Here is a 19,214-nt window from a genome sequence, read left to right as displayed (position 1 = left end):
TGTAGCACCAAATAGCAAATGTAGCACACAACCAGTAACCACTGGTAGAAGGTAAGTACACCCTACGCAATCCTAAAACCTTAGGCATATATCACGCAGGGAACCATGAACTCACTAGCATAACTATACTAGGTAAAACAACCTCCTAAGCATAAAAATACATTTAGAGGTATAGGCAAAAAGCATTGCATGAATCACATTAGGCAAGTAATCACATTTGCACAAAAGATCACAGAACTGACCCCAGGTCAACTTCTCAGGGGCTCACAGGCCCAATGTCCAGAATGTCCGCGCTGGCTGTGCAGGCAGCCAAAGAAGAATGCGAAAGGGTTCATGGGGGCCTAAACGATGCAGCTGCCCTCTAAGTGCTGGGCAGCTGGGGAACTGAGCCTGGCACCAGCGTGCCTCCTGTCTCTCTTCTGGGGCTCTAAAGAAACAACTGTGCCCATTGGAGCCTCATGGGCTCTAATTACGACAATGTCCCCTGGAGCCTCTCAGGCTCTAAAGCAAATGCTCCCCACGTTGGAGCCTCAAGGGCTCTGAATGAAATAATGGCCCCAGGAGCATCTCAAGCTCAGACTACAAAAATGCCCCAATCACATGGGAGTCCCGTGGGCTCAAGAACAATGTGCCCCCAAATCAACGTTCGAGCCACGGGGCTCAGAATTGCCAAGGAATGCCCCCGGGAGCCTCGTAGGCTCTAAAACAAGAATGCCCCCAGACGTTGGAGTCCTGCTCGGGGGACTCGGGATCCCTAAAACAAAATGTGCCCCTTGACGTCGGAGCGGCCCGCTATCAAGTAGGACAGCTCAATGTACCAGCCGGAATAACCCCGAGACCCCTCCTTGCCGGTCTGCTCCTGGCCGGGGGCTGCTCGGGGGAGCCCTCCTCATCGGGCTCCTCTGGCGGCCGGTACACGGTGGCGGGGCTCTTGTCGGGATTCCTTTTCTGGGTTGAGGCGGGGGCAGGCACGGCAATGTGCCTTACGCCCCCCCTCCCGCAGGAACAGGCCGCAGGCTTCTCTGCTGGTCACCACGGGGCTCTCACTCACTCTCGGGAGCCCCGTGGGAGGCGCCGGCTTCTTCTTCGGGCAGCGTGGGGCTCTCTTCCAACACCGGAGCCCCGCCTGCACCTTCAGCCACCCTCTTCTCCTCGCGCTGCGGCTGCTGGGGTGGGACTTCTGACCTCTTCTCCACGGCACAGGAGTATGGGGTGGGCTCCCGTCCGCTTCCTGTCTGCGCAGAAGCACTTCCGGGTCGTCGCAGGCAGCTCGGCGGCCCGGGGGGGGGGGTAGTGGGGGAGCGGCTCACAGCGATAATCCGGGGTAGGCTCCCGAGAAATAAATAATAAAACAGGGTGGGCACCAGAAATGAAGGAGAAATGGGTAAATAAGCAGCAGGCAGTGCGGGGTGGCACCCGCGCCGCAAATCAGCAAAAGGGGGATTCCCACGCCAGGGAATCCCTCGAGAAAGGGGATTGCAGCTCCAGGCTGCACTCGAAAACCACAGTGCTCCCCTGAAGGACAAATCAGGCGCTGCCCAGGCGCCTCAGGAAACAAAGTCAAAAGTCCAGCAAGGTCCTTGGGAAGGCAGAGGGGGCGGCAAAGGCTGGGCCCAGGGGCCAGCTCACAGGGCCCTCCAGGCAGGGAGGCAGTCCTCAGTCGCGGTTCCTCCTGGCACCCAGGAGCAGCAGGCTCCCCTCAAGTTAGGATCAGGGAACGAGAACCTTTTGCATGGGGTCACAGCCCCTTTTTATACACATAAATCCTTTGTCTTAGGGTGCAGGGGTGGGGGGAAAACCAGACGCAGCTGGTTTTGGAGCACTCCATTGTGCTCAGCCCCTCTCCCCATTCACTGGACAGGCTAGGGACATCAGTCGCACCACAGGGGGCAGAGCCAGCGTTGTGTAGGGAAGGCCCAGCCCTATTCAGGTCCCAGGTGCACTCCTCCCAACCATCTGGATGTAAATTTTCCTATTCACCACCGGGGCAGACCCATCCTGACTCCTGGAGCCAGGCACACCAGCCAGCTACAGCCAATCACAAGCCAGACAGTCATTTCACCCTTATTACGCAGACATGACAACTTCTAGAAGTGGCACTTCCACACCAGACACAATAACGCCACACACATCGCGCAGCATTTAATCACACGAGTCTGCACATACGAAACTGGACACTGCACTCCCCACGCATCAGGAACTACCATGGACACTTACATTCCCCATGCATTCCTATGGGAGGGCAGGCCAATCTCACCACACGCATGCACTTTACACTGGGACACAGTGTTAAAGTGCGCAGAAGCCAAAAATAACTAACAACGGGTCACAATTAAAATCAAAAAGTTTAGGGGTGAACCTGCCAGAAGGGCCAAGTCAAACAATGATCAATGTGTCCTGCAATTCACACTAATTCTCGCAGCTAGCTGCGCTCATCGATGCGCGAGCCGAGTGATCCACCGCCAAGAGTCACAGGCGACTTTTCAAAAACGATTGCCCACTTGCGGGTGCAGGAGAGGCAGGAGGAAGGGGACGCAGTCCGTCCACCGCCCGGCGAATGCCCAGGCACCCCATTCAAGGCTTCCCCTCTGGGATTCAGAGTGCATCTTTGGGTGGGAGAAAAAAGTTACCAGGCACTCTGCCTGTGAGTCCTCCCCCACCCACCAGCGGGCAAGAGAGGGGGGCTCCTGAAGGCACTGTCCTCACCCAAGCACCCTATGCAGCCACAGACCGCTCCGCCTGCCGGGGCGGGGAAGGTCAGAGCAGAGCCCTGTGCCTACAGTGTGTGCTTGCAGGAGGCAGCCAAGGGCTTCGGGCTGGCGCCGTCGGTTGCTCAGGCTGCTCCGCCGTTAATGATCCTTCCACAGGTTCACCTACGGAAACCTTGTTACGACTTTCACTTCCTCTAGATAGTCAAGCTTGATAGTCTTCTCTGCACCCCGCCAGGGCTGATCCGAGGACCTCACTAAACCATTCAATTGGTAGTAGCGACGGGCGGTGTGTACAAAGGGCAGGGACTTAATCAATGCAAGCTTATAACCTGCACTTACTGGGAATTCCTCGTTCATGGGAAATAATTGCAATCCCTTATCCCTATCACGAACGGGGTTCAGCGGGTTACCCGCACCTGTCCGCAAAGGGCTGACACACACTAATCCGTTCAGTGTATCGTGCATGCAGCCCCGGACATCTAAGGGCATCACAGACCTATTATTGCTTGATCTCATGTGGCTGAACGCCCCTTGTCCCTCTAAGAAGTTGGACGCCGTCCGCTGGGGGTCGCGTAACTAGTTAGCATGGAGGAGTCTAGTTCGTTATCGGAATTAACCAGACAAATCACTCCACCAACTAAGAACGGCCATGCACCACAACCAACAGAATTGAGAAAGAGCTATCAATCGGTCAATCCTTTCTGTGTCTGGGCTGGGTGAGGTTTCCTGTGTTGAGTAAAATTAAGCCGCAGGCTCCACTCCTGGTGGTGCCCTTCCGTCAATTCCTTTAAGTTTCAGCTTTGCAACCATACTCCTCCCGGAACCCAAAGACTTTGGTTTCCCCGAAGCTACTTGGCGGGTCATGGGAATAACACCACCAGTTCGCTAGTCGGCATTGTTTATGGTCAGAACTACGACGGTATCTGATAGTCTTCGAACCTCCGAATTTCATTCTTGGCAAATGCTTTCTCTTTGGTTCGTCTTGCGCCAGTCCAAGAAATTCACCTCTAGCGGCACTATACAAATGCCCCCAGCCGTCCTCTTAATAATGAACCCAGTTCCGAAAACCAACAAAATAGAACCGGAGTCCTATTCCATTATTCCTAGCTGAAGTATTCAGGCAACCAGCCTGCTTTGAACACTCTAATTTCTTCAAAGTAAAAGCTTCCAACCCCAAGTTAAGAGCATCAAGGGGGCACCGAGAGGCAGGGGCTGGGACAGGCGGTAGCTCGCCTCGCGGCGGACCGCCAGCTCGATCCCAAGATCCAACTACGAGCTTTTTAACTGCAGCAACTTTAATATACGCTATTAGAGCTGGAATTACCGTGGCTGCTGGCACAAGACTTGTCCTCCAATGGAGCCTCGTCAAAGGATTTAAAGTGTACTCATTCCGATTACAGGGCCTCGAAAGAGTCCTGTATTGTTATTGTTCGTCACTACCTCCCCTTCCTTGGATGTGGTAGCCGTTTCTCAGGCTCCCTGTCCAAAATCAAACCCTGATTCCCCAATACCTGTGGTCACCATGGTAGGCACAGAAAGTACCATCGAAAGTTGATAGGGCAGACATCCGAATGGATCGTTGCCCTCACGGGGATGTCCGATCGGCCCAAGGTTATCTAGAGTCACCAAAGCGGCCGGGCGAGCCCGGATTGGTCTTGGTCTGATAAATGTACGCATCCCGAGAGGTCTGCGCTCGTCAGCATGTATTAGCTCTAGAATTACCACAGTTATCCAAGTAACAGATGGAGAGATCAAAGGAACCATAACTGATTTAATGAGCCATTCTCAGTTTCACTGTACTGGCCGTGTGTACTTACACGTGCATGGCTTAATCTTTGAGACAAGCATATGCTACTGGCAGGATAAACCAGGTAGCAGCACCTGCTGACAGGGTGGGTTTGGGGGGCCGCGTGCCCATCTCCCTGGCTGGAAACCTTCATGCACCCCTCCTTCTGGGAGCCTGCTGGGGGAAGGAGCTCACCAGCCTGGTTGGGAGGGCTTGCTGGCAGAATGGAAAGGTGTAGTCACATGGGCACCGACAGGCCCAGCTATCTCCCCTAGAAGGGAGAGGCGGGCTGAGGCGCAGCCTGAGCGAGACGCAGAGGTGCCGGTGTCTGGTGGCGGCGGCACCCCTCGGAACGGTCATTCCAAGCAGCTGTGGAAATGTGCTGGCCGTGGAGAGCGATGACAGCGTGGCGCACGGGGCCTACGAACCTGCTGGGCAGCAGCATCCAAGGGTCTGGCGCCACCCGACCCCTTCCACTCGGGTCAGACCACTGGGGGGCATGAGCTGCTGGGGCCGCTCGGCCTTCGCTCTGCTGGGTAGGGTGAAGGGCCTCCCACCAGGTGGCAGGCCCATGAGTCAGACGGTCCATGCGGGGAGGAAGCTCCTTGCTTGAAGCAGCAGCCAAGGCTGGCCAAGCAGTCCATCCATAAACGGACCAACAGTGCCCAGTACGGTTGGGGCATCCCCTGGCAGGCCACCCTGCACAGGGGGTATGCTGGCTTAGCATCCCTGCCTGCTCCCAGGGCAAGCAGGCCCAGAGAAATAGGACCATCGGGAAGGAGCTCAAAGGCAGGTGCATATCCGGGCCCCAGGGGGCCAAGGCGGGCAGGCCCGGGTGCTGCCTTCCCCACGTCGGCATCACCAGACCTCACAAAGTTCTGACTGAGCAAACTCAGAGAAAAAAAGGATCAACGGGAAGGGGCTGAGAGGCAGGTGCCTACCCAGGCCCCTGGGGGCCCCGGAGGGTGGGCCCGGGTGCTGTCTTCCCCAGCCTCAGCATCACCGCACCTTACGGAGCTGAGAGGCAGTTGCGGACCCGGGCCCCTTGGAGGTACCGACGCGCAGGCCCAGGTGCTGCCTTTCCCTGTCTCAGAATCCACATGGAGGTCTGACTGACCCTCTCCCTACTAATTTGGATAATTACCCCCTTTCTTGTAATCAGTGCACACTAGGTGACAGAAGGGACCCAAGGCGCGAATATGCCCGACTTCCTGGAGCCCTTACTGGGATCGGGGAGGCAAATGAACCCTCATTGAGACTTCCTGGGAAGCCCGGCCATCTGGTCGCCACATTGGAAAGCATTGCGTGCGACCAGATGGCCGAGGGGAAAGGTTCGACCAGATGGCCGGGTGCCGGGGCATGGGAGCCAGAGGCCCGGGGCCCCAGCCATGGAGGCTGCGATGGGGACCCAACGGGCCCTCTGACCCAGAGCCCATGGACACTTTGAGAAGCAAGAAAGGCCTGCCCGGGACCAACGGACCCCGTCCTGGGCCTTTGGCAGAGCAGCAGGGGGGAGCTGCCGATTTGGGGCCAGGCGGGGCCCCGGGACCCGGCCAGGGCTCCCAGGCCCAGACTGGACTGGCACGGCATCCTGGCCCGTCCAGCTCCCGGCTGAGGACTGCTAGGCCAAGAGAGGTCCCATAGTACCCTGTCCCTAGTAATCTGGAGGAGGCTACCCCTCTTTCTGGGAACCTGTGTGCACCGAGATACTCAGGGGACCCTAGGCCCAGACGTTCCAGACCTCCTGGAGCCCAGCTGGTATCAGGGAGGCGAATGAGCCCCCATTGGGGCTTCCAGGGCGGCCCGGACATCTGGTCGCCTCATTGGAAAGCATGGCGTGCGACTAGATGGCCGAAGGGGAAACGGTGCGACCAGATGGCCGAGACCAAAAGAACGCCCATCTGCCCGCTCGAGCCTCCGCGGTAGGGTTCCTGCCTGCCCAAGCAGGGCTCGCGGGTTCTGCATTCCAGGGGAGGTTGGGGACCACGGCTGGGCCTCTGGCACGGAGAGGACCAGCAGAGCTCTTGGGCCCAGACACCCGGGGGACGATTGCCGGGACCCGTGGAGCCCGACTTTGCCACGCCGTGGGCCAGAGGAGGGAGCCCCCTAACGGAGGGCAGGTGTTGTCCGGTCATAGACCATCTGGTCCCCGGCAAAGAACCACCAGCCCAGGAGGGGTGTTCCGGCGTACCCTGCCCCTACTAATCTGGAGGAAAACTACCCCTCTTTCTGGGAACCCATGCGCACTGCGAGACTCGGGGGACCCTGGGCGCGAACGCGCCTGACCTGGAGCCCTGACTGCGATCCGGGAGGCAAATGAGCCCTCATCTGGACTTCCAGGACAGCCCGGCCATCTGGTCAACCCATTGGAAAGCATTGCGTGCGACCAGATGGCTGAGGGGAAAGGTGCGACCAGATGGCCAGGACCGAAAAGACGCCCATCTGCCCTCCCCGAGCCATAGCGAAGGGGCTCCCACCTGCCCATGCAGGGCTCCGGGGCTCTGCACCAGGGACCCTAGTCCCGGGCAGATTGTCACTTGGCAGGCCACAGGACGGGAGCTCCCACACCCCAGGCCCTGACCGAAACCTAGGACCCGGGGCCAGTCCCTGCTTCTCAACCCAGCCAGGCCGGGGAGATCGGTGAGCCTTCCCAGGCTCTAGAGACCCCTGTCCCGGCCACACGGACCCTCAGGATGTGCGCTCATTTTCCACACATTTTTTCCATATTTCCGCGTAGTGGCGTTACGCCAATTTTGCCCAGCCCTAACCTAACTCCTACTACGCAGTGGAAAGGACTTAGCCAGCCAGCCAGCCACCCTCCCACCTGACCGAGTCCCTGCGTCTAATTCCAGCCAGGTTGGGGGAGCCTCTCCTGCCCTGATGGACCAGTCACTGGCACCCGGACCCTCGCCAGGCTGCAGGACAGGGGCTCCCGCACCTCAGGGCCGTATAGATCGGAGCCCTGAGGTGGAGCGGATAAAGCCAGGCACCCCGCTCCACGGCCCAGTCCCTGCTTCTGAAAGCGGCCAGGACGGGGAGAGCCTCCCCAGGCTCCGGTGGACCCCCGTCCCCAGCGCCCAGACCCTCGGTGGGCTTGCAGGACAGGGGGCTCCTGCACCCCGGGCCCACCGGACAGAGCTCGAGCCACAACCCGGTCCCAGCTTCCGAACCCTGGCCATGCCGGGGAGAGCCTCCCCGGGCCCCGGTGGACCCCCGTTTGCAGCGCCGGACCCTCGGCTGGCTTGCAGGATGGAGGACTCCCGCACCTAGGGACCCACCGGAAGGTGCAAGAGCCCCAGGCCCAGGCCCCGCTTCCGAACACAAGCCTGGCCGGGGAGGGCCTCCCCAGGCCCCGGTGGACCCCCATCCCCAGCACCCGGATCCTCGGCTGGCTTGCAGGACAGGGGGCTCCCGCACCCTGGGACGGAGCACAAGCCCCAGGCCCGGTCCCAAATTCCAAACCCTAGCCAGGCCGGGAAGAGCCTCCCCAGGCGCCGGTGGCTCCCGCACCCCAGAGCCCGTCGGGCGGAGCTTGAGCCACAGCCCGGTCCCAGCTTCCGAACCCTAGCCAGGCCAGGGAGAGCCTCCCCGGTGTACCCCCTTCCCCAGTGCCCGGACCCTCCACTGGCTTGCAGGAAGGACTCCCCCCGCACCCAGGGGCCCACCGAAAGGTGCACGAGCCCCGGGCCCAGTCCCTGCTTCCGAACCCAAGCCAGGCCTGGGAGAGCCTCCCCGGGCCCTGGTGGACCCCCGTCCCCAGCACCCGGATCCTCAGCTGGGCTGCAGGACAGGGGGCTCCCGCACCCTGGGACGGAGCAAGAGCCCCGGGCCCGGTCCCAGCTTCCGAACCCTAGCCAGGCCGGGGAGAGCCTCCCCAGGCCCCGGTAGACCCCCGTCCCCAGCGGCTGGACCCTCAGCTGGCTTGCAGGACAGGGAGCTCCCGCACCCCAGGGCCCGCAGGTCGGAGCATGAGCCTGGTCCCATGCTTCTAAACTCTAGCCAGGCTGGGGAGAGCCTCCCCGGGCCCCGGTGGACCCCGTCCTCAGCGCCCAGACCCCAGGCTGGCTTGCAGGACAGGAGGCTCTGGCACCCTGGAACGGAGCAAGAGCCCCGGGCCCAGCTTCCAACCCCGAGCCAGACCGGAGAGAGCCTGCCCCGGTGGACCCCCTTCCCCATCACCCAGACCCTTGACTGGCTTGCAGGATGGGGGCTCTGGCACCCTGGGACAGAGCACGAGCCCCGGACCCAGCTTCCGAACCCTAGCCAGGCCGGGGAGAGCCTCCCAGGGCCCTGGTGGACCCCCGTCCCCAGCGCCTGGACCCTCGGCTGGAACCAAGGAGGGTTAAGCCCGGCCATGTCCTCTCCCCGCCGGCCTGCCTGGGAAGCCTATCGACTACGTGGGGGCTTACAGAACTCTGGGGAAGGACAAACGTTGGAGATATCCCGGCCGGCGGCAGGCCATCCATCTGGTCACCCAGCCCTCAGGGCCATCTGGTCACCCAGCCCTCAGGGCCATCTGGTCACCCAGCCCAATGGGAATATATATGTCAGGCGACATATCAGTTGATTAAATTCTACAGAGCTTTGGGATGTTTCATGAAGAGTAGTGCCAAGAAGGAGGAGCTGCAAGTGGCCTTGAGGGCCTGGTGGGAAGCCAAAGAGGCTCAGGAGACGGGTGATGTTGAAGAGGATGACCCAGGGAATTGATTTGGTCCACAGGATTTGCCAGTGTAAGGACCAGCTGCAGGGGTTGGTAGTAGCCATTCAGGAAAGAGTTTTTCACCAGAGGAGTTAGAGGAAAACCAAAGGGTCAGACTGCATGATTTGGAGGTGTTAAAACGTAAAACTCAAGCAGAGGACAGCAGGAACGCTCTCGTATTGAAAGAGAAAAGGATTCCCTTCTCTCATGAGTTAAGCATGAGGTGAGTTAAGCATGAGGGAACTGGACATTAAGGGTAGACGAGCCAAGCCCAGTTCAAATGGTGGCAGCGCACAACCAGTGCCAAGTGTGGATGAGTACAAGTGCGCACTGGAAGATTAGGTAGTGGTTAGCATGGTGAATGATTTGGAGTGGTTATCCAATTTGGCCCCAGGGGAGCCTAGGTTCAGAAATTATTTTACAGGATTGCGCCACCCCGGGTTAAGGTGTGGGCTCCTTGATTCCCGGGAGCCTGCGTGAGAACCGGACCCCCTGGTCATGGGTCCAGGAGCCTGAAAAGGCCCCAGAGATGGAAGAAGGGCCAAGTGGCGCGAGGAGATCCTAGAGTAGTGAGGAGGGGTTGCTGGCTAGCCCCTTGTATCCAAATAGGGGGAGGAAGAGTAAGCAGCACCCCCAAGGATCAGCAGCAGTACCACCCAGGAAACTGGGGGGGCCGTAGGAGAGCCCCCGGATGGAGGCCTAGTGCCTACTTGCCAGAGGTCACAGTGGCCATTGGTGGTGAGAAGTTTTCAGCTTTTAGGAAGCAAGTCATTCTCTTACATAATTTGGGAGTAAAAGGAAGGAATATTTATGACAGTATGGATTTGATTCCAGTTGGCAATGGTGATGGAGAGCCAGCTGAAGTTTGCGAAATGTCAAGGACTATGTTGGAGAGATATTTGGGTCCCTGCATCAGTGTAGTCCTCGAACGTCATAGATTCTTTACTAGGATTCAATGTCCAATTGAGCGGGTGGGAAGTTATGTTGCTTCCCTGAAAACCTTCGCACAAACTTGTGAATTTGGAGATTTATCTGACTCTGGTTAGAAACCAGTTGGTGAAGTGCACCAATAGTACCCGTGTTCAAGAAAAACTCTTATCTAAGAATCCGTCCTTATCTGAAGCCGTTGCTGTTGTAGAAGGGATAAAGAACACCTCTACATGGGTGAAGGAGATAAGGAAGAACCGAGAAGATAAGAAGGATGGTCAAGGAGATGTACATGCTTTATTGGATTCTGACGGTTTAGAATCTTGTGATAATGTAGCTAAAGTTTCATCTAGTGATAACAAAACTGTAGTAAAGGACAGGGACAAACGTATTGTGAGTGGTCCATGGAAAGGAGTCTGGTCAAGAATAGAGCATGATACTCGTTCTCCCAATGTAGATTGTGATGTCAATGACAAAAATGTGGGGGATCCTCAAAGACCGAAGTGTTTTAGGTGTGGAAGCTTTTCACACTTTTCCAATTATCCCAATCGTTATGCCAGAGGGTCAGTGTGCAACAAATGTGGTATTAAGGGCCACTATGCTCGAGTTTGCAGGTCCTGTGGAAAGGTTTCTCCCCGGAGAATGGGTCAGAAACTGTGCGCACTGTTATGCTAAGTGTCAAGGAAAATGAGTGTGGTATTAATGAAGGGAAGATAATAATGCCTGAATGCAATATTGTGGTGGAGGGCCATGATTGCGTGGTGTTGGCTGCTTCAGATTCGCCTTCCACTATGATTGGGAACAAAACAATGGGGGGAGAGTGTGGGACTGGACAGTATGATGCTTTTGCCTCCTGACATAAATCCTGTCAGTTATGGAAGTGCAAAGATAAATGTTCTTGGGTATGTTGTGGCTAAAATTCAGTTCAAGAACAGACATACAGTTGGTAAGGTATATGTAGCTGAAAGGGGCGACAACCTACTGGGATGGAGACACCAGCGTGACTTAGGTATCACAATTAAACCCGGGTGCAAAAGACCCTAAAGATCAGGTCATGTTGGAGGAATGTGAGGATCAAGGTAATGTATATTTTGATAGATTCCCCAAGGTTTTTACTGATGCCTAAGGTTGTCTCAAGGGTTTTGAGCACTGTATTGTTCTCAAGAATAAGGCCATATACCCTGTGTACATAAAGTCAGAAGAGTGCCCAATATGATGATGGAACCTTTGAAAAATGAGCTCAAGAGACTATTGGACTTGGGGGGGGGGGTCATTAAAGGAATAGAGGCTTCAGAATGGCTGCCCCCCATTGTTTTGACCCCCAAGGATGGTGGTGCCAGTGTCAGAATGTGTGTGGACTTGAGAAGGTTAAACAAATGGATTTGGGTTGATCGTCAACCCCTACCAAACATATCAGAGTCCATCAGCATGCTCAAAGGTGCCCAGGTTATCAGTGTGCTAGATCTGTCATTGGCGTACCACCAGATTGTCCTACATGAAAACTCCAGTCATCTCACATCTTTCGTGACACCTCTGGGGGCTTACCGATCTTGAAAATGCCCTTCGGTTTGGCTTCAGCTGCGGTATGCTTTCAGAGGCCCAAGAAAATTGTCCAGGAAGTAATATCCAACATCCTATTCTTCCAGGATGATATTTTGATTTATGGAAAAAATTAAACAGAACACAGTGAGACTCTGGTTTGTGAGTTAGAAAGATTGAAGGAAAAGGGGTCACTGTTAAGATCTATTACATATCTAGGACATGTTGTTATTTCAGGGGAAGGGTTTAAGCCCAAAATGGAACTTGCAGATAGTGTTGTAAAGGCTCCCACTCCTAAAGACAAGGAAAAAGTGAGATCGTTCTTAGGGCTCGCTGAGTTCTACTCCAAGTTTGTGCCGGGATTTGTCAGTGTGGCTGAGCCCATCAGGGTTTTACTTAAGAAAGGTGTGCCTTTCGTATGGTCTGGTGAGTGCCAAGAAGCTTTCGACACAATCAATAAAGAAGTTGGAAAAATGCCCACTTCGGGGCATTTTGATTTCAATCACAAAACCATTCTGACCACTGATGCCAGCCTCAAGGGGTTGGGAGCGGTGCTTTCCCAAATGGTGGATGGTGAGGAAAGAGTGGTTGCTTTTGCCTCCAGGACGCTCAGGGAAGCAAATTATTCCTGTATTGAGAGGGAGGCCTTGAGCATGTTTTGGGCTGTGCAGCATTTAAAATTTTACCTCTGGGGAATTCCATTTCTGTTTAAGAATGATCATAGCCCCTTAGTACAATTTTTCTCATGTCACCATGGTAAACACATCACACCCAAGCGCTGGAGTGAGGGGCTCCAGGAATACAATTTCCAGGAATACAATTTTCTGCTGATTTGTTATCCCGGTTGCCTGTAGAGCGTGATGGGAATTATGCTGCTAGTGAAAGTGTGAGTTGGGTAGCGGAGTCAGCGCTGTCTTGTGGGGAATGGCTGAACAGTGTGAGGATGGACAAAGTGCTTTCTTCCCTTAAGTTGTGGATAAATCCAGGGTGGCCCGAGTACAAAACTTTGGATAAAGAAATGAAATCATATTGGTCTGTGAAAGATGATTTATCGTTTTATTGGTACAATCTCATGAGGGGAGACAGAGTGATTCCTCCTATTGATTTCAGTAGCAAGGCAATTTACCTTGCCCATGAAGGTCACTTAGGTAGAAGTCTCACAAAGGCTAGTCTGAGGGAGAGATACTGGTGGCTGGGCATGGATCATATGACTGAAGAAGTCGTCAAGGATTGTGTGTTCTGTGCACACAATCCTTGTATCTCTCCGTCCCTTCCTGCCGCTGTCTCCCTGCGGCCCCGCCCCCCACTCTCCCATTCGCCGCCCTGCTCCCACCTCCCAGCTGCTCCTCCCTCCCACATCCCTTTATAGGCCGCCCCCACATCGCACAGCTCCGCCTGTGTGTGCCTGCCTTTGAGCCAGCTGCTGCCGCCTCGTGAGTTCGACACCAACCTCCCCCCCCCCTCCCCCGGGTGGTAAAAGTATACTGTGCTGTTTTTTCTTGCTTCTATTGTTTTGCTCTAAACTGTACTGTACCATTTTATTTTTATCACTGTTAACTGGTTCTGTTGCCCTGCGTTTGTTGACTGTATATCGCCCGTGCCCCCTTTCGCATTCTGTATCTCTCAGTCTCTTCCCGCCGCTGCCTCCCTGCGTACCCGCTCTCCCATTCGCCGCCCTGCTCCCACCTCCCAGCTGCTCCTCCCTCCCGCCCGTCTGCGCCTGGACAGCACCCAGCGCCAGAACCCCTGGGATTCGAAGACACCACGACACCAGACTACACTACGACGCCAGCACCCTCCACGCACTCAACCCCGGACGAGAACACACCTGCTACCGGGCCACCCCGAAGCGCACCCAAGAGCCCTTCACCTGCTGGAACTGCAGCTTCACCCGTATCAGACTTGCGAAACCACCAACCAACGAACAAAACCACCTGAGGTGCATCCTCCTCAACACTCGCTCCGCCCGCAAATACTCCGTCGAAATCTGGGACCTCCTCGACTCAACCGCCCCAGATGTCGCCTTCCTAACGGAGACCTGGCTGACCCCCGCCTCAGCACCTGACATCGCCATAGCCATCCCAGAAGGCTACAAGATCGCCCGCAGAGACGGCACCAACAGAACAGGAGGTGGAATTGCCATCGTCCACAAGAACACCCTCCGCGTCTCGACCAGCACCGACGACACCCTCAGCACCGCCGAACACCTGCACTTCCAGATTCACACCGATCCAAACACCACCATCAGAGGAACCCTCATTTACAGACCCCCTGGACCCAGACCACAGTTCAGAGACTCCATCACCGGCCTCATCCGCATCCACGCCCTCGCCTCTACAGACTACATCCTCCTAGGGGACCTGAACTTCCACCTCAAGAACAACGACGATGTCAACTCCACCACCCTGATCGACAACCTCGGAGTCAGACAGCTTGTGACAATACCCACCCACACCACCGGTCACATGCTAGACCCCATCTTCTCCGCAAGCCCCCAAGTATCCTTCAACCACACCACCGAACCCCACTGGACCAACCACCCCTGCATCCACTTCACCTTCAGGAAGCCCACCGCACATTCCCTCACCCAACAGATGCCTCACCGCTGCTGGGGAAGAGTCACTGAAGAGCAGCTAGCTACCGCCCTCGCCCAGAGCCCATAAGCCGACCCCACGGAACCCAACACCGCCGCCCTCAAGCTCCGACAATGGATCAACAACTGCGCCAACACCCTCGCCCCGCTCAAGACACCCTCCAACAGCCACACCAGCAAGAAAGCCACCTGGTTCATTGAAGACATCCAGGCCTCCAAGCATACTTGCCGGAAACTAGAGAAGAACTGGCTCCGCGAACGATCAGCAGACAACTACACGGCCCTCATGAACGCCAGCCACAGACACCATCAACTCATCAGAACCGCCAAGAGGTCCGCATTCAAGGACCGCCTGGATAACAACGCACACAACAGCAAAGAGCTCTTCAGCATCGTGAAGGACCTCTCCAACCCCAGCTCCAAAACCAACGACATCCCCCCTTCACAGGGCCTGTGTGACTCACTGGCCACCTACTTCCAACGCAAGATCGCAGAGATCCACGACAGCTTCAACGCCACAACCGCCCCACCAGCCACCAAGACCCCCACCGCTGCGACCACCAGCCGCCTGATTGCATGGTCCAATGACGATGACACCATCAAAATCGTGAACTCCATCCACTCTGGATCCCCGTCTGAGCCATGCCCACACCACGTCTTCAACAAGGCCAGCACAATCATCGCACCCCATCACCGGAAAGTCATCAACACCTCCTTCGAGACAGCAACCTTCCCAGAGAGCTGGAAGCACGCCGAGATCAACGCCCTACTCAAGAAACCCAAGGCGGACCCCAAGGACCTCAAGAACGTCCGTCCCATCTCAATGCTCCCGTTCCCGGCGAAGGTCACCGAGAAAATCATTAACAAACAACTGACCAGCTACCTCGATGACAACAACATCCTGGACCCATCCCAGTCCGGTTTCTGCAGCAACCACAGCACTGAAACCGCCCTCATCGCCGCCACCAATGACATCAGGACCCTGCTCAACAACGGAGAAACAGCAGCCCTCATACTCCTGGACCGGTCAGCCGCCTTCCACACGGTCTGCCACCACAAACTATGAACACGCCTACACGACGCCGGATTCCAAGAGAAGGCCCTGGACTGGACCACATCCTTCCTCTCCGGCAGAACACAGAGTGTCCGCCTCACCCCTTTCAGCTCCACCGCCACCAATATCATCTGCAGCGTACCCCAGGGCTCCTCCCTCAGCCCAACGCTGTTCAACATATACACAATACCCCTCGCCTACGTCGCCCGTCAGCACGACCTCAACATCATCTCCTACGCCGATACCCAGCTGATCATCTCCCTCACCAAAGACCCTCACACCGCCAAAACCAACCTCCACGAAGGAATGAAGACCGTCGCCGATTGGATGAGGAACAGCCGACTGAAGCTGAACTCGGACAAGACAGAGGTCCTTATCCTCGGCTCCACCCCTTCAGCCAGGGACAACTCCTGGTGGCCGACATCACTGGGAACAGCCCCGACACCCACTGACTACGCACGCAACCTGGGGATCATCCTCGATTCCTCCATGACTAAACAAGTCAACGCCGTCTCCTCATCCTGCTTCAACACAATACGAATGCTACGCAGGATCTTCAAGTGGATCTACACTGAAACGAGAAGAACAGTAACCCAGGCCCTCGTCTCCAGTAGGCTGGACTACGGAAATGCCATCTACGCAGGAAGATCAAACAAGCTCCTGAGACGGCTACAACGCATCCAGAATGCCTCGGCATGACTGATCCTCGACATCACCCGCCGCAGCCACATCACACCCCACCTGAGAGACCTACACTGGCTCCCCGTCAACAGGAGGATAACCTTCAAGATCCTCATCCACGCACACAAGGCCCTCCACGCCGGCCCAGCGTACCTCAACAAACGACCCAGCTTCTACACCCCCACCCGCAAGCTTCGCCCCACCAGCCTCGCCCTCGCCACAGTGTCACGCATCCGAAGAATAACCGCCGCCGGCAGATCCTTCTCCCATCTCGCCGTCAAGACCTGGAACACCCTCCCCACCAACCTACGGCAGACCCAAGACCTCCTGGCCTTCAGATGACTTCTCAAGACCTGGCTCTTCGATCAGTAGCAGCAGCCCCCAGCGCCTTGAGACCCTCACAGGCATTTAGCGTGCTTAACAAATGTCCTGATTGATTGATTAAATCCCATGTCACCAACAGTGTGCCTTTATCTCCTGTTGAGGTCCCAGACAGTCTATGGTCAAAATTAGGTCTGGGTATTGGTCCTTTTGAACTCATGCCCTCCTACACAAGGTTTGTCCTTTTGTTAGTGAATTATACCTCCAAGTGGGTGGTGACGAGATGTGTGTCTGCTGCTAACACTAAAACGGTCATTGATTTCCTCTGAGAAGTGTTTGTGTCTGCAGGCGCGCCTACATTTTTAGTCACGGATAATGGGGGGCAATTGTTTTCACAAGAAATGTGCATGTTGCTTAAAGATCTTGACATAGTCCACAGAAAACTGCCCTGAATGCACCACAGGCAAATAGTTTAACATAAAGAATGAATAGAGTGGTCAAGAGTTGTGCTCAACCTGTACTTGAATAAAGTGTGTCTTTCAGCAGTGTTTTGAGAGATACATGATGGGCTCACCTTACTGCTCCTAATGCGATCACGCCGATTTCACCTTTTGAGGCCTTGAGGGGAAGGACAGCTTTCTCGAAGTTAAATCCATCATGGTTGCCTGCATGTAGTAAAGTGAATCTCCCTCCTGAGGTGAGACGCTCCAGAATTTCTGATTACCAACAGAAATACATATTGAGTTATGACACGAAGATGCATGTGACAGGTAAAAAATGGTGCCTTGGTGATCCAGTTCTAGTGAAGAATCCTAGATTTACCTGTAAGGGGAATTCAAGCTTCATGGGTCCCTATACCATTATTGGGATCAGGAAAAATATTGTGAAGGTTGACACTGGTTGCATGTGGAGCATGTCCAGGCTGGTCAGATATACTGGCAAACCTTTCAATGCTCCTACATCTTTCTCTCCTGATGGTCATAATTTTGTGTTAATATATTGGTGAAACTGCTCCACTTCAGGTGAGAGGAGCTATACTTTGTAAGGCAAGTCTGGCGAGATCTCTCTAGGTAGAAGACAATGTTGTCATGTTGTTTCCAGATTACACACATGCAAACGCCAGCGAACATCCTCTCTGGAGGTGAAACATCGTCTTCGTCAAAAAGGAGTGCAATACTCATTGCTGTTTCCCGTCCGTCTGACGATAATCTCCGGCGGCATCACGGTGTTTTTCATCGAACCCCAAGTAAGCATGGGACTGGGCAGAGCAACATAGGGGTAATCAAGCGACAGGTCTTGTCGAGTGCTCGGAGGGCACACAGGACTTGTGGGGTGGACGCTGAAGAAAGAGAAAGCGGCAGGTTGGAGCATGACAGGCACCCCCTTCCCTGAGTCTCATCTGCCAGCTCCCTTAGATCATTGAGGATCATCAGTGGGACATTCGAGCATTGGCCAACTGGAGTTCCCACCCAGTAGTCACAGGTGATGAAAAGGGCCCACATCTATTTTCTTCTGAGGAAGAATCACTCCACTGACAGCACTTGCGGGGACTCACATCCCCGACAATAACTCCCCAAACAACGGATACACTCCTCTAGACACTAGTCCAGAGTCACCACCTAGAGCAAACAGCTGCTGTCATGCTGTTACTAGGCGACAACCTCCACGGCCGGCATGTCTTGGACTTTGATGGGCTTCCAGATGCACTACAATTACAGACGTGGCTTATTATCTACTTTTTGCCCCCACAATATATTAAGGCACACTGTAGAATATTGATCTGGGCACATCAGCAGTTGCGACGGGCTCTTAGAATTGGGGCTCTATTCCTACCCAGTTACGAAAGTTTTTTGCCTACAGCCTCTTCCCACACTATTTTGCCATATAGGGAGTGGGGGGAATAATGCATGGCACCCAAGACACCGACAAAGCGATTGCACTACAGCCAACACCCGCAACTGGCCCACACAACTAAAGAGAACTCATGGCCCCCGTCTCTGACATACTATATCTTAACATTCACGGCATGCTGTTAACGCATATCTAGAGACAGAGGTACAGATAATCTTACAGGAGAAACACAGCAGCAAAGGAAATCAACCGACTGCGTAAGTGTTGGGGGAGGGTGGGCATATTTTGTGTCACTACGTATTCAGCATACGCGCAGGGTGCGTTGGTTTAGGTCTGCCCTGGGGTCCCCTTCCAGTAAATCAACAGAGAGGTGGACAAGGAAGGGTGACATTCCCTCTTGGAGGGTAGACCCAATGGCCGGACAATCCTCCTGAGTGTTATTTTTAACCCTGAATGCTGACCAGGGAGCTTTTTGGGACACACTCACCCACCACACAACGCTTCTTTGGGTGCTGGGACACTGGACAGGTCCCACCTTTTCGAGCCTGGATTGCAATACTGGTCCCTTGCAGACATATGGTGCACACATTATCATACTTCCCAGCTCTATTCCTTTCACTCCGTTTCAAATAACCTGTACATGCACCTGGATCGGTTTCTCTGCTCTCCGACACTGGCTCCCCTATTTCAGCACATCTACCTAGGCAGGGTAATTTCTGACCACAATGCACACATCATGGATCCCAGAGGGGCAACTCCTCTGGCCTCTACACCTGCTTGGAAGCTACAGTGGAACTGCCTCAAGGATCAGGTGTTCCAGAGAGAGCAGGAAGAATGTACCAAGCAATACTTCATGGAGAACCACAGCATCCACCAGGATGCTAGAGAGGGACGCTTTTAAAGTGGTCCTCCAGGGGCTTGCATTTGACGGATAACTGGAGTCGGCAGAAACCTAGAGAGGGACATTGATGGCGCTGATACTACACTGGCAGATCTAAGTAAGGTGTCAATCACTGATCTCACCCTCACCTTGCAGCTAGCGGATGCTAGAC

The 19,214-nt window shown here is 55.2% G+C and overlaps 2 pseudogenes; both read right to left on the bottom strand.

Annotated features, from left to right (window-relative positions):
• Positions 1-2,354: 2,354 nt before the first annotated feature.
• On the bottom strand, positions 2,355-2,471 carry LOC147677943 (5.8S ribosomal RNA; annotated as a pseudogene; the record flags this gene model as incomplete).
• A 379-nt stretch (positions 2,472-2,850) lies between these two features.
• LOC147677942 (18S ribosomal RNA) lies at positions 2,851-4,585 on the bottom strand (annotated as a pseudogene).
• Between the last annotated feature and the right edge of the window lie 14,629 nt (positions 4,586-19,214).

This window comes from Lissotriton vulgaris, chromosome 12 (assembly GCF_964263255.1).
Source record: "Lissotriton vulgaris chromosome 12, aLisVul1.2, whole genome shotgun sequence".
NCBI classification, from domain to species: domain Eukaryota; kingdom Metazoa; phylum Chordata; class Amphibia; order Caudata; family Salamandridae; genus Lissotriton; species Lissotriton vulgaris.
The sequence above is the reverse complement of the archived record's forward strand: the minus strand, read 5'-3'. Positions and strand labels throughout refer to the sequence as shown.